A 16,849-nucleotide genomic window follows, 5' to 3' on the forward strand; every position below is an offset into this window, starting at 1 on the left:
CATATGCAACTAGTTGCTGAAACAAATAAACTAGGCTGGATTGGTAGGATCATGAGGAAATAAAAGGTATTCTGGTTCCTTTTCTTAGAAATGGCAACCAAAGCTTTATACGTATATATATGTATACTACAGTTGTTCAAACTATTAGAGCCTTCTAATTTTTATTTTTATTTATTTATTTATTTTAATGAAAGAACAGGAAAAATAGAGGAAAATTAAGATAACTATTTTGCTGAAACAGATATGCAAAGTTCCCACCCCAATGTGATTCGTAAACCAGACAACTCATGAACCCAATTAGTGGGGATTAGGCTGGAATCATGCACTGAATCTTAACTGCAGCTGGAATTTGGGAGTGTTGGGGATGCAGGGCAGATAAAGGGGAAAAAATTAGAATTAAAATGACCTAGGTTGTTTCTGCTTAATTACAAAAAAAAAAAAAAAAAAAAAAAAAAATTGAAATGATGCTAAAACTTTAAATAGTGAAAAAAAAATCATTAAGTTGGTACGATCTGTATCTAAGAAAATACTTAGATGGTCTTTATGTCCCAGGACAGTGTTTAAAATGCAATTTAAATATTTAAGATGTTTGCTTAATCTTTTAAAGTGTTTTGTGTGTGTGTGTGTGTGTGTGTGTGTGTGTGTGTTCTCCCCAAAGAATATTCTCCAGAAGAGATGGCCTTGTTGAAAGTTCATGTACTTACTGGAAGTACAGCTCTCATAAAGACTTTTAAACTTAAGAGAACTGTGATAGTGAAAGCATAAGGTTTTAATTTGATTTTTGTATAAAAGTCTTTTGAATTCTAACCAAATTTCAAATAGTTCTGTATTCAAAATATGTACTGTACTATAGATCTTTGATCCTGTACTGAAATTCTGAAGCTCCCTGCTTTCCTTATGGCACACTCTCAAGCCTTTCTGTAATGTGGCAGTTGCAGACTTGGTCATGGGGTGTATGTCACTGTGCTACTTGACAGGGTTGTTAGCTCTACTGGGGAAGAGGCAGGATAACTGCTGCAGAACCATGTGTGACAGAAGTGTCCCACTAATTTTGGGAGCCCAACGTGAGATGTCTGCAACTTGATTTGAGCTAGTACTCTCGTAGCACATTATTCGTGCAAAGTGGAGCGTCTGTGTTTTGACTGTTAGTCTACACTGCTTGACAACTTTATGAACTGGGGCTCAGCTGTCTCTTGCTTGACACTTAAAAACAATGGAAAAATCCCCTGCTGTGCCTGTGAATGTCTGCTCTGGGGACAGCTCTTCAGAATCCCAGGGAAAATATGAGAACAAGCCTGGATAGCATTCAGGTCTGAAGGAGGGCATCAGAACTGAAGTTCCCATGGTGCCTGTTGCCCCCTTCCAGCACCACTCTCCTTCCTGCTCTGCTTTGGTCACACTCCTTCCCCTTTTTGTTTTGGTGACCCACAGCAGAATTGATGCTGCAGGTGACGGTTTGGTTGCATCCCATTGACTTGGCCTGTGCTGCACACTGCCCTGGGTGCCAGGGACTCTGCTGTAGGGCTAATCCTTGCTCAGACCCTGCCGACCTGACAAGGAGCATGAACTCAGCAGTACAGCTGAACTGCTCCATGGACTTAGCTAATTATTTTCCCCTGAGCCTGGGCAAGCAAAATTTTGGAGGCTTAGCGAGGAGGGAGAGCCTAAAGCATCTCTGTGAAATACTGGTAATATGCATTTGAGCAAACCGATACCTGTTCTCCCTATGTTCTGAAAGAAATATCTAGTGCTTTTCTTGCTCACAATTTTTTACCAATAAATAGTTGTCCACTGTTTCCTTTAATTTTTTTCCCAGGCAGCCTGTAGGGGGATGCTTGACCGAGCCATAGTGAAAAACAAAGGTGATATTTGAGCATAAGAAATTACTCTGTGAGTCAGAGCAGCATAGCTGCATTTCTCTGTTTTTCGTTATGAATCTGATTAAGATAAGGTCACTCAGAAAAACAGTGAAAACAAGAAAGGCTATTGTAGTAGGCCACAGTTACACAGTTCAATCAGGATCCTGTGAAATGTCAGGTGAGAGAGCAATAACCACAGAATGAATGATGTAGGAGTGAATGCTTTTAAAACAGAACAAGGTTGTTGGAACTTCTACATAGACGTATCATTTCTTTTTCAGAAGGAAATGGTACGGAGGATTTGAATATGTCCGGGCTGAAACAAGTGGCTGAGAAAGGGAGTACTGAGAGAACAGGCTTTTGATAGAAAATATATTGAAGTAAGTTATCATGTGAACACTTTGTGCCTCCCTGAAGTGCACACTTCTACGTGTAGGTCATTGTTAATGTAATAGGATTTATCAAGAGGGATTTATTCACTGTGTTGTCACTTCTGCTCTTTCTGCTCCTTCCCTAATGTACAGCACATATACCAGTAAGTATTTAATGCATGTATACCATTTACACACACATACAAGTATGTATGCTTTGATGAATACCTGATAGAAAAGTAGGAGGAAAGGAAGTGCACATATTATCTTGTTTGTAGAAAAGTTCCTAATGAGAGTAACTTAATATTTGAGATGAATACACATGTCTGTGTATTTTCCCTGCAGCAATCAAGCCATTTTGTTTCTTTAGCCCATAGTAAACTCTAGGGTGGTTATGGGTTTATAAAAGGAAAACAAATAATAGAAAAGAGTGAACCAAATCTTGATTATTATCATGTTGCACATGTATTTTTTCTCAGTAAGCTTATTTATTAGCGTATCAGTGAGTATCATTTCCCATGGCCAAGCTTATAAAAGGGAGAAGAGAACAATAATTAGATAATCTCTCTGACTCTTATAGGATTAAAAACTTTTGCTGAAATACTGGTTCTGTTGAAATCAACACTAGAACTCCTAATGACTTTCAGGGAGCCAATAGTGATTTGTCTGTCTGCTTGCTCATCTGGTCTATCTTGATTTATCTCAGGTTTGCTCTTCCTTTGTGTGCTTATTGCTCTTGATGCAGCCTATCAAACCATGCAACCCCCTATGATAGCTCTGTGGAGATATATTTAATTTGATTTGCTGCTGTCCCCAGGAGCTTATTCTCTGTCAAACAGCTGCCTGTTGCAGTGAAACCACAATCTAGAAGAGTATAATGGTTTACGGATAGAGCATTTAACCACCACCACTGAATGGCATATGTCTGATAAATATGTTCAAAATATAGTCTTGGATATGCAAAGGCCGTTGTTCTGTAGCAGGTCCAAAGATACGGCTACAAGTGCAACACAGAATTAGCTGGCAAACTTAGTGAAGAGTTTACAAACGCTTCTACTGTTTGAATGTTTCCACACCATACATTTTAGTTCATTACTTCTGCTCAGGTTGTTAATGTAACAATAAGGTAGCTTCAGTATATGTTCCTGTGCTTTGTTCCTCTTCTATTCTTAATCTCTCTCCATCTCCACTTGTTGCTCTCTCTTCCCTCCCCCTCAAAAGGTGAAATAAATGTCTGCAAAGGCTAGCTCAAAATCTATGTTAACAGCAAATTAACTGAGGCTGCTAAAGCAAAAAAAAGACGCAGAAATGCACATCATTTGCATGTGTTAATAGGAATAAGGAAACAAAAGAAAAAAATAGAAAGTGCCTGTACTCCATCACTGCCAGCGCAGTCATTTGTAGCTACCCTGACACTGATCTACTGACACTGGCTTCATGCCAGAGTACATCCAGTAAGTGAAGTCCTGCCCTTGGTGAAAGTGCTTTGATATTAATTTCAATAGGGCCTGGATTTTATCCACTTATTTTAATGGAGTAATTAATTTCTATTATTCCCATTTGTATGTTGCTTCCCACATGCTCTTGGGATCATATAGATGAGCACTAAAACTAAAAATGGAAACACTGGAGTGTCGTGTTAGAATGACATTTTCGACTTGTCGTAAAGATGTTACCTTAAACCTTAATGAAGTTTCATGGGAGTAGGATGGCACATTCCCTAAAACCTTGCCTGCCCAACCTTTCCTTGAGCTGCTTCCCATCCATGCTGCTCCCCAGCACTTCAGTGTTCACTAATATATTTCTGTGCTCCAAAGATCTCCCTGGAATTTAAACTGTTCAAGCCAAACCAGCTCATTGTGAGGGAAGTATTTCCCAGAGTAGCCAAGACGGTATGTCAGAAGGGTACCAGCAAGACCCCATGGATCAAATCCTGGCTTCATACAGGGTAGAGGAGATGGTCTGTTTCTTCAAGGACCCTTTTGAAGTTGAGTTTCACATCGGCGGTATCAAATTCAACTTTTCCTTGCCTGATGGGTTCTTCTATTGCTGTTTTATCCCAAGTCTTTGTACTTTCTTACACCCGATTTACTGACTGGATTTCTGAAGTCTATGTTCATCCAGCTCCTCACACTGCAAGGAATTACCAACACGTGGCTTAGGCGTTCACATGTGTTCAGGCAGCTTCACTTTTGAGAACATCCAAACAGATGCAAAAAGTCAATCTTCTTTTTTAGATCCCAATATTATCTTTCATTCTGGCCTTGGTACTCATCTCAAAGGCGCATTTACTCACAGGATCTTGAATAAATATGGTCCAAAGGTCCTCTGAAGCTACTACCAAAGGGTCTTAAGGTCTTTTTTCAGAAATATTCATCATAACATAGGCATGCTTTTGGGGCAGATATATGCTTCTAAAAGGTCTTTCGCTGAACCCAGTTCTCCAAAATGCAGAATTCTAATAAGATTATTTTTTTTTAATAAGAAGAATGACATTTTATTTTTAAAGTGATACCTCATTTCTCACAGAAAACATAAACAAAATATCTGTGCTTTTTTTTAACTGCTGACTAATGCTCTTAATAGCAGCTCCATGCTAATCATTGCATGAAAAAAAGGCCCATAAATTTACTGGGCATTATGGGGATGCACATCCAGTTTATATTGTGTTGGTTTTCTTTATAGGAGGTGTCAGCAGATGTCCTCAAAGTGTTTTGTTATTGAGCACTAACTACCAGTGTGTCTAGCTTCATAAGCACAAATTTTGTCATCAGAATTTCATTGGGGTGAGGAAGAGAAAAATAACACTTCCTTACATGCTGCCAATCAAATGACTGACACTTATATTACAATCTCGGCTGTGCTCTTCACATGAAACTATGGCAGGTTACTGCAGGCTTCCAGGGAATTGCCCTTTTTAAAGAGCAAAAAAAGAGAGGAAAAATTATATTTGCCTTCTTTCACCAGGGTATGTCTGTACACAGCAAGCACATTTCATAAGCTTGTTCTGTGAGTGGCAGGAGATCCTAGGGTGGTCACACATGTTCTAGCAATAAGAGGCACAACACATTTGGAAGGGAAAATTTGAAGAATAACTCTAATCCAAATAAATCAGAAAATAGTGATAAGAGTAGGATTAACGTCCTAACCCAGATCTTTCATAATTTCTGGAGAAAATGCTGTTGCAAAATTGTACCAATGGTGTAGCCAATATCCATGCTAGAATAGAGGAGGTGGTGAATAATGATTAAAAAATATATATTTCCTTATTTTTAATATATTTTTAATTTTACTGTATTTGAAGTAACAATGGAGATGGACCAGGTTTTGCTTGCTTGCCCTCCCACAGCCTCATAGTCGTGAGCAGCAGAGCCAGCGTCGTGCCGTGGGCAGGTCTGTGGTGGGCCAGCCAGCGGCCAGCTGCTGCCGTGTTTGTGTCCAGCTCTTTGTCCTGGAGCAGCTGTGAGGACGTGGGGATACCAGCTGTCAAGAGCTCCTCATGTCTTAGATTGATGACCACATGCAGGTTCTGAACATTTTTTTTTTTTTTTTACCAGCAATTGTACCAGTCTTTGCCTTTCCATTGCAGTTCTATCCCACAGCTCGAAGAAGCTGCCTTAGCTGAAATCCCCAAGAGGCATATATAGATTGTTAAAGCATTTGCAGTCTCTGCAGTAGCCTTTATAATTCTCTAATATGTGCACTCTTTTTTTTTTTTCTTTCTTTCTTTTGCAGTGCACAGTAAAATATTGCATTGCTACTCTTTTGCCTAGCTTTAGTAATTGTTTTATACAGTACTTCAGATAGTAAATCTTTTAGGTGCAATGGTAATGAAAAATTCTTCTGAAAAATTAGTCAGTATATTTAACCAGTTTTATGGGATATATGTGTACACCTCTGAATAATGAGATCATTGTCTGTATGCTTTCAGTTTTGTTTTTTTTTGGTGGCGTGGGCTTGAGGTATTTTGCTTCTTGGAGAGTACAGAAGCTTCAGGATGTAGCAAAGAGGTCTGGGGAACATTTCAAAATATGGACAAGGGCATCAATGAAGATGAGTAAGCAGAAGGTGGCTGTAGAAGAAAACTGGATTAAAGGGAAAATTATCACAGGTCTTACTTCTACTGGGTCAGTGTCAGTCTGCCCTGGATGCTCTGGTGTCCTTGAAGTTTTTCTTGATGCATTTGAAATGTTGTTGTGTGTGTGTGTGCTCAAACAAAAAAAATGTACTTATATATTTTTAAACAAGGTGTTGTGTTTTCTGGATGTATTGTTCTCTGACTAGAGTTTTGCTGTGCATTTAGAGTGGGCGAGCACTCCAAGTAGACAAGCGTGAGGTCTGATAAATACTGCTTGAAGAGGAAAATGAAAAAAATCAGAAGTCCTGGACAAAGCCTATCCTTTGAATGTTAACAACAAAAAATTGAGGACGAGTGTATGTTCAGGTGTTGTACATTTATTGCAGGTTATTATGGAGTGATCTGGGTTATAGTTTGAAGCTTTTCTTATGAATAGAGAAGTGTGGAAGTAATATGTTTAGTTTGTCAGAATATCCACTAGAGGGTGAAAATCAGAGGAACCTTTGGAGGATTTAGCACTACCTCATTGATTCAGTGGGACTTTACCAGCTTGCCCTGGCTAGAATATAACCCAGTAAGTGTAAAAAATACACTAAGCCACATGACAATATGAAGTTAAGCAGCATGAAGATTGTTTTTGCAATCCTTCCTTAAGTGGCTTGGGGTTACCATTTTATGAGTGAAGGAATTTGTCTTGAAATTTGTCCAGAGTGACAGGGAGCAACTGAGCATAGAAGCTATGAGAAGAGGAAATGTAAACCAAAAAAAAATACAATAAATTCAAACCTTCATTTTTCTCACTAAGTACCCACTCGTTAATCTAAGTAAGTCTGCTTACCCCCTTCTTTCTGTTCCAAGGCTGTACTTTGTTGGTAGCCATCTATGGTAAAACACGCACACTACCTGTTCATGTTTTTTTTTTTTTCCTCCAGTAGGGTCCCATAATTCTTTCTAATCTACTTAAAGGATTTAGCCAAAGTATTAATGTGAGCCAGAAGGGATAATGTTGTTATTTGATTATAGAATAACACTGAATATCCTTTAATATAGGTAATGTCTATACTTCATACCCCACCTTTTCTGTACTTTACAATTTCCTTCTCTCCCCTTGTTCTTTGTTTTCACTTTGGCAGTAGGTCAGTTCTTTCCATCTGTTTATACATATGATCAATAATTCAACATGAGATACTTCCCAAACAAGCCCCTGAAAGAGGTCTAGGTGACACCAAGCACATTGTCAAGGGATCTTTCTGAGTGTTCATTCTAGCAGCTCCAGCGCAAAAAGCTCTGTAAGCATGTGCCAAGTCTAAAGCCTGTGAGTGGTCCCATTTCTTTGACTTAATTACTGATGTACCCTGATGAATTAGGGCTACAAGTTGTACCAACATTGTATCAAATAATGTCAGACAAATCCAGCCTTCATTGTCTATGCTCAAAGCTGGGCAGACGTGGGCTAGCTCCATTTCGGAAACTGTACATGCATATTAATAAAACAATTGGTTGGAGCTCATAAGCTTTGTTAATGAACTAGCTTGGGCATGACTCTGGACCCATGTATTTAAATGGCTTCAGATCAGAGCAGGCTTACATCCTACCAGTAATAACACAAGCAATCCATGTTTGCCATCCTCTTCCCTCTTCCAAGGGGGGATCAGAGGGGACAAGCAATGAAGCTAGAGTCAATGTGTGTGGATGAGTGGCTTACCCAGGGCTCAGCGAGGTCTCCTCTGCCAGCACCACTGGGCCAAGAGCTCATGTTTGTGTGTCACATCAGTTGCAGAATGCACCTGGAGATATACTGACAGTAGTCATCCTAGTACAGCATTATGCTGATGTTGAACTGGGAGGGTTCTAGACTGGTAGGTGCTAAGGCTTCTTCTCCATCCCTTTTAAAAACATTTTGAGAGGCAGAAAATACATTTTTGCTTCATTTCAATGCCTTTGCAAAAGATTTACTATAATCCTTGTTTGCAGTAGTCAAACATAACCAATGATTCTAAGGTTTGATTTGGCAATTGAGCTTATAAAATAATGAATATAATCCCTCCATCCTCTACTGAACAGCTGGTGCAAACTTATTAAAAGGCAACCTCATTTTGCACTGGCTTCTGTTGGATTTTTAGCTATTCCATCCTCTGCATGGTGTGCTTATTCCACACATTCTTTATTTCCTGTATTTCCACTAGTCTTTTCTCTATTTACTTACTTTAAGAAAGGTTACTTTCGGTACCTACTGTTCTGTATGATATTACATGCATCACTTTGTGTAGTATTACCTTTGATCTAATGCCTACTATCGACCCAAATGCTGTCATCATTCTCGACTTCTCACTCAATGATGTTTCTGAACCACTTTTAAAATCAACACTTCACAACCTTCTCTAATTGATTTCCCTCTCCTACCACTCTGTGTTTGAAAACTTCTCATATTCTTGTCATGCCACACCTCCTCATTGCTGTCTGTCATCCCATCTGCTCACTTTCCTATGAGACCTCGGTCTATTCCATACACATTTTTATACACGTAGTGTGTGTTGGTGTTGTTGGTCCTCTGTAAAGCAGCAGATACTTAGAGAGCCTTGGTGTTCAGCTTTCCCCAGATAAAATTTAAGCAATACTGAAGCAGATTATAGCATTATTTTACTTAAACTGTGTATAGTAGTCCTGTGAAGAGACAGTCACGCATGTAATCACTCCGGTAATTAACCCAGACACGAATACCTGGCTCCTACACCAGAAGTTTAGCCTAACTGGAAAGAGTTTATCTCATACTGGATACTGTCTTCTTACCTACTGCAGTTTTAGCCATAATGCTTACATCATTTCACTACTTCTTGAGTAAGCAGTTCTTCCATGTATTAAGACAAAATAAAAAGAAGTGTAAAAGTGCTGTTTAATGGAATGATTTCCCTATAACAATGTAAGTATGGGTGCAAGTGTCTCACTAAATATATAAACGTAGATAATCCTCGCTTTCTAACTCTCTTCTTCCAAGCTACATTTTTTCCTTTATAACTCATCCCTGGAGAAAGGTTCATAGTGAAAAATCATTGCTAACTTCATTTTTTTGCCTTCCCTGTGCATTTCTTTCCTGGAGCAATAATAAGAAATAATGGGTATAATGCTTTCCTATGGAGTCCATAGTATGTAACAAATAGTCTGTTGTTTTATTTGTTTTTGCCATATTTAATTTAAGTGTATTAATTTTTCTCCTTGCCTTATCTATTTTCTTTGTAAGTTCAGAGGGCTTTCCAACCCTTTTTATAATAATATTTTAGGAGCAGATCAGTTTTGTAGTTAGATGAGGAAATTAAGATTCAGGTCTCAAGTCTCTCCCACTTCCTTTCTGGATTGACTTCCACAGTTCCCATTTTTTTTGAGCAATCATCAATAAAAAGTTGTAGGTATCTAGCTTAATAAATTGATTGTAAACCAAAATCAATCAGTCTACAACTTAAACTGACACAGGAAGACAGATATTTTATTGGTGTCACTGAAAAGCAGGTCAGCCGAGCCACAGAAATCAGCCTTGTTAGTCTTAATTCCTGTATGTCTCTCTCTTTTTTTTTTTTTTTTTTTTAATGGTTGTAATATCTAATTTACAAGGAAGGAGCATTCAGTCTATTTAAGGCTTGTGAAACATTCACAGCTCTGAGTGGATTGCAGCTGATGGGTGCTAAGTTAAATGACATTTTCTGTCAGCAATTCTTCTGATTAAAATAGTTTTGGAAAAAAAATGCCTGGATGGGAAGATTCTCTTGTTATATCTAAGCAAATTTAATGAATCCAAGGACAAAAATATTTCCTTAGTTATGTCTTTGTGACCTTGTTTTGTTTTCTTCATTCGTCAGAGTTAGAGGAGACATTTGTATTATAAATGGAATCTGTAATAACTTACTGTTCACTTCCTGGACTACAGGTTCAATTTGGTTTGACTAGTGAGGATTCCCACTAAGTAAGGCTAGAAAAATAGAGACTGGAGAATCTAGGTCAGAACCATCTGGACCAGACTCGGTGGGACCCAGTCTGTGCAGATAGTTTCTGTCCACCTGGACAGAAGGTTGGAGGGACAGCGAGCGACAAAGCAAACCATGCAGGCCTGCTAAGTGCTCTGGCGGTCCTGCAGTTGAGCAATGCAGTCACAGAACACAATTCATCCTCATTCAAGGCTAAAGTGGCACTCAGGTGTGCAATTGATTCTTTGTGCTTTGTGTCAGTAGCAGAGGAAACACCTTGCTGGCCTTTCTGTTCTGCTGTGTACCCACACCATTCCTGCATGCTGCTGAGGCCTAGGCTTACCTGTCGCCCAGTCTGATAAACATCAAAACAGAGAGGAAATTTTTTACATATGTTAAAGAAAACAGGGTTTGCAGGAAGATAAATTCTCCTTCAGAGCTCTCAGGGAAAAGAAAAAAGGAAAAAACAAAACAAAACAAAACAAAACAAAAAACAAACAAACAAAAAAACAGGTAAATAACACACATTAAAATGTTGGGGTTTTATTTATTTATTTATTCATTCACTATCTCTTTAGATCTGGGGAGACTATATCTGCAGTCATTCTGTGGCATTTTCTTTTCTGCTCCATAGGGTTATTGAAAATAAACAGCTCCTTGCTGTTTATTTTGTATGTACTTCAGTACAGGCATTGTTCTGGATTATGCTGCAAATAACTGAAGACTTTCCCTTCTTCCTGTGGTATCCGTGCAGGTTCAGTTGTACAGCATCACCATAAATACAGAGTCACTGCTTGAGCACTCCATCCAGCATAGCGGACCTTCCATTTCATGGATGTAGTAAGCAAAGGAATGTAGTTGCAGGAGCGTAAGCATGACTGAGAACTGCTTAATTCTTTGGCTTATGGACCAAGGCTGGCAGGGAGTGCTTATTTCCTCATTTCTTTCTGGCTAATATTTGCTGAATGATTTTTCAGAAAAAATTTAATCTCTGTTGGCTCCTTTGCAAAATGGGTAGCATTTTGTTCTTGCCCACATAAACGCTGTTTAATGGTACACTGAGATCCTGGAATGAAAGCTGCCTTATAACTTCAAAACACTGTCAAGCTAAAAGTACAGCAGCATCAAGTATGGATTCAGTTACTTATGCAGGATGCTTAAAAAATGTAAAGAATTCTTACTCTGGTATTTGAGACCTAGATGACTTGTCAGTGCCCTAGTAGATTGTCCTTAAACAGAAAATAATCTAGTGCCTCATCCAAGCAGATGCCCAACAAAGCAGGGCAACAGTATAAGGAGGGGAATTTGAGGTCTTCATCTGCAGCACAATGCTTACTAAAGATAGTCATTTATTTCTTTTTCTTCAGCTCCCATTCCAGATGGGAAAGTTTTCCCTAGCCAGCTCAGTTTGTCTTTTCAGGTAGTTCTCACATTACATTCTTTTGACGGATGTAAATTGCAGTGCAATTATAATTTACTCTATATGAAATTACTATTATACTTTATAATCTTTTCATTTCTAAATTTCTTCTCATAGCTGCAAACCAAAATAAAGACTGTCTTTCTTTTCTTGGAGAAAATTAAACATGCATATTACTGTTTTGTTATTAAATGCCACTTACTTTATTCCACTTGTTCTATGCAAAGAATGGACCCTTTTAAAAATAATAATGATAAAAACTTACCCTTCCATTCAACCCATGGGTAATCTATCCTTGAAATTACAAAAAATATTTGTAATAATCTTAAAAAAATTTACACATCTCAGTAGTATTCAATTCTGAACCCAAGCTGCACTTTTTTCTTGTCACCTATACATATTTAATACACTTCGGGACTTATAAAACAATATGTTTTAGACTAACAGCTTAGACACAGCTGTTCAAAGCAAGTTTCAAATTAGGTTCTTGGCCTGTAGCTAACAGTATCCTAATAAAATATAATAGTAAATAAAATGCAAATAAATAACTGGGAAATATAACCAAGAAACAAGAAAATAATCTCCCTTAATAAAAATGAGATTGCATTGCATAGGCATGACTCCAAGTGCCATTAGGATGTTGGCTCTCCATTATCTATAATACCTGAAATGTTTAATTTGCAGCTATGAACAATATTTAAAACACAAAAAAGCAGGGCTCATGCACAAGTAATTTGGAAGTAGTTGAACACCCCAACTTTCAGAATAATCTTTCATTTATTTACAGAATAATATTTCATGTTGCAATACTGAGGCAAGGATCCATGATTTGGTGCAACAACTGTGCTAGTTTGTCTTTAGGATCCACAGGCTGGCCCCTAAACTGACACAATGCCTTATTTCGGTTGATGTCATTTGAATTACGATGGCTTACTCAAGCTGAGGTTCTGGTCCTATAAGTTAGTAGAAAGATTATTCCCCTTTGGTGACTTTGAGCCAAAACAGAACAGAACTACGACAGTGGGAAACTGAATTAGTCATAGATGATAATTCAGCAGTGCTCTGGCCCAAAGCTCTGCTCTGGGCACAAAAGGGGATAAGGCAAGATGCTCCCTAGTTCAGGGCATGAACATAAGTCTTTCTGCAAGTTATGCTGCTGGGAAATAAAGCTATGCTAGCGATGTTGTGTGCTTTTAACCTTCAGTACATTTATGTGAGAAAGCAGGGGGAATGAAAATGTATAAATGTGCCTGTCAGAAATCTTGATCAGTCTGGGAGGTTTATAATGTGCTTGTAAAAATATAGTATGGTCTATGGCTTTTATATGGTAGTTCTTAAGACAGAATCACAATTTTTAAAATAACTGCTACTTAGTCATAGGAGAACAAGTCATAAAGAAAATTGTACCGAGAATTTTCTGATGTTAAAATCTTGGCGAATTTAACAAATGAAATGTTTCAGTCCCTATCAGGCAGCTTCTTATTCTGTATTTATTCATGTGCTTAACCTTGGGCTTTGTGAATTGTCCCATTAACTGCCCCTGATGCCCTCCTTATATATTAGTTAGTTAAGATGGGTAACAGCAAGAGCAAGTAACCCTGGAGAGACATCAGGATGCTACTGCACTAAGTACTGTACAGACGCACAATAAAAATGCTCCAAAAGCCTTCCAGGTGGAGTCAAGAGAAAAGAAGTGGGTACAAGAGAAGCAAGCTCTGAGAGAAGTAGGGAAAGCACCAACATTTTGTGGTCTGTCTGAAAGGGGCTGGTTTAGACAGGCCTGACTCTTGGTAGGTTTGATGGCACTGAAGGGTTTAAAAAAGGACAAAAAATTGTTTCAGAGGTACTTAAAGAATGCATGCCTCGGGGGTGAGGCAGTGAGAGGACAAATGATAGTTCCCCTTGAACAACTTAAACTAGTGGGATGAAAACTATGCACACATACAAATCTGCAAGACCAGTAGCTATGTGTTCAGGGTGATTTTTCACAGGTTTCTCATAATGTATTTGAGTGGTATAGTCAGAGGTATAGACCTAGCTCTGTGGGGTAAAATAATTGAAAATTAATAAACAGACTCAGCACAATAAAATTCTAATTATGAAAAGGCACAATTTTTCAGCTTGAAAAGATGTAGGGATAGATATATAGGAGCTATGTGCAAATAATTTCCATCAGGTTGGAAAAAAAAAAGCAAATATAGCTTTCACTATTTATGACTCTTTTCTTGGACAGTTGCTTTGGTTTTTAAAAACAGTTTTTGGTATTTCCTTAATTTCTTTCTTTTCCTTCCTATTCTCTTTATGCCATGGTTGAGGAATTGCTACCATTAATATTTCATAACCTCCAGAGTACGTGCTAAAAACGTGGAAATGTAGAAACAAATCACATTTTGGTATTAATGCAATATTGCAGAGTGTAGTTCTCAAGGCTGTGCAAAGAAAGGATTAGACTTTATGGGGGAAAAACCTAGCAGTAAAAATGTGTCTAGCAAAACACATTGAGAGTTTTTAAACAGTTTAAACAATTTTATCACATTCTGTAGTGACTTATTAACAGTGTCTTCAACCTTTATATATTCCAATAACAACCTGATGTCTTCATCTTATCTTACGGAACTATAATTGGCTGAATCCAGGTACCAGTGCCTTGAGGCCATACAGTCTTATAGACTTTAATGACTCATTAGGTATTTATTCACTTTAACTTAAACAGCTCAGCCATTTGTGGAAAATGAGCCTTTAAAATAGAATTAGGGTTTTTTTACCTAAGTGTAGTGTATAACCTGAACTGCTACTGAATTTAAATTTCCAGACCTGCCAGTTTAATTTGGCCTTGCTGTCTTCCCATTTCAAAATGGGTTATAGCTTTGTAATAACTTCTTATGCTGAAGCTCTGGTGGTAGTTAAAACTGTTTGAATTAAACAGAATGGCACCTTTAGTTAAAAAACAAACCAACCCACCACTAAATATCTGGTTAATGTATTTCGATAACTCATGCTGACAGGTGTCATCTCTACAGGCTATCTCTAGCCTTTAATCATCAGAAAGCAGGGACTGAAGGGGTCCTAATTAATCTGAATTTTAGCCAGGGTGGTGGGTGGTTCTACTTCACTGTTCAAAATAGCACAAGCCTCAACACACATGGTGAACCTTGGGTTGTGTCCAAAACCATGAGCCTGTGAGAGAAAGAGACTGTAAAAGATCACAGAAGATGGGGAGAATGTGATAGGCAGTTGCCTTTAACAGCTCCAATTGAAGCCTGCACTCTGCACATTGAGCAGTGGTCACACTACATGTGAATCTATTGTCCCCTTCCACTTACTGATCTGGAAGGTCTGGCACAGAGGAAAACATGGTTCATGTGCAGCATTTCACATCTCTGTGTATGAGGCCACAGAAAAGGCTGAGCTCACAGTGCAATGGCAGGCACTGTCTGCTAAACCATAGCGTTCTCTTCACAGGAACTGTGGTACAGCAGGTAGGGGCTAACACTGAAATTATCACTACACCAGTGTGGTTTGGGACATCAGTACTGGTGGATACACACTCTCTATTGTCTCCCATTCATGCAAATCCTCTCTGCACATGATAACAGTGACTGACAATAAGAGACTGTTCCATCCTGTTTTGAGTCTCTGTCTTTTTCCTGAAAAAATACAAATAGTTCAATGAAAATGTACTACAACCTTCATGTTGTTGAACATTTTTTTTTTTTTCAGGAAATTACTAGGCAAGGATATATGCTATTGGGCATAAAGGAATTGTTAGTTCTATGTAGCCATCACTGATTATCTCTTGGTGCATGCAAGTTTTGCCAGTGAGCTCATCCTTCACTGCCCATGCTGCCATGCTAGGGAAAATGACATAGGCACGTGGCATGTGAAATAGAGAGCATTATGTGAAGGACACCATGGACTTTATAGCTGTATTAAGGTTTTTGGAACATAGGGTTCTGAGGAATGGTGAGGAATGCTAGGAAGAATTCTTGCCCCATGAGAATGCTGGCTCTAGTAGGCTTGTGATAATGACAACTGAAACTTTTCATCTAGAGTCAAGCTACACAATTTTACATTCTAGTAGGCCTATTTCTTTCAGAGACACCTGTACCATTAGTCTCAGGCATCACAACCTGAGAGAAGTTCTATTTTATGAATGCATAAAATAATAATAATCTGGAGATTGCTTTTAAACTGCCATTTTTCCAAGTTTCCTTGTTTGTTCATTTCCATATTTCCACGTATATGGTCTGGAAATGTCCGTATTTATTCTATTTCATTGCTTTTATTAGAAGAAGATGCTATTTTTTTTTTTTTTTTTAAGGGGGAGAGGGGAGTGGTTTTGTAAAGTGAAAAATTCAAAGCCCTTAAAATGCTTAATTGTAACGGTACCTTTAATATGAACAGATTGTGATAGGTTATGCAAGTTTCACTCTCATGGAGGCATGGGGGTGGGGGCAAAAATACAGCCTTGTTAAAGTTGTGGTCTAAAGAGTAAACAGGCCAAAACTGAGGAAAAACAGATGTTGTTTGTTCTTCCATTTAGAATCAAAGGAAAATTAAATACTGAAGGATTGATCCTCTTCCAGAATGATCATTAAGGTTGGTTAGTTACTTTAATTCACTTAGAGTAGTGCTCAAGACAATTTGTTTCTGATATCCCCATCAGCTAAAGCAAATGGTTTTCTTTTCCTTTTCTCCCTTTTTACCTGATGAGACCACAAAAGGCATTGTGAAGAGGGAAGGGCAGGAGACAGGAGCCTGTTTACTCATGCCACGTCCCTTTTTCATTATCCCGTGTCTGTTTTCTGCATGCTGAACACTATCTACAACTTTTAATGCCCAATTTAAATTGATTTCAAATAAGCATCAGAGGAATGCATAAGCAGAGATGTCTGTTTCACATCAGGGAACAGCAGAGAAAGTATCTTGGTCACCCTTTCTTTTAAGCTTGTATACTCTGCTGCATGTATGCTAACTCCATGGATCAGCACCTTTGAAAAATGAGTCCATTATTATACAAAATGTCCTTATGAACCATTTTTAAAAAAGCAATATATCTACAAAATTAACCCCTGGACAGCTTTCAAGGCTCTCTCCCTTCCATAATAACATGGTCACAGTTAGAAAACACATCTTGATGTTTAATTACTGCAGACAACCGGGAT

Source organism: Anas acuta, chromosome 10, assembly GCF_963932015.1.
Source record: "Anas acuta chromosome 10, bAnaAcu1.1, whole genome shotgun sequence".
Lineage (NCBI taxonomy): Eukaryota > Metazoa > Chordata > Aves > Anseriformes > Anatidae > Anas > Anas acuta.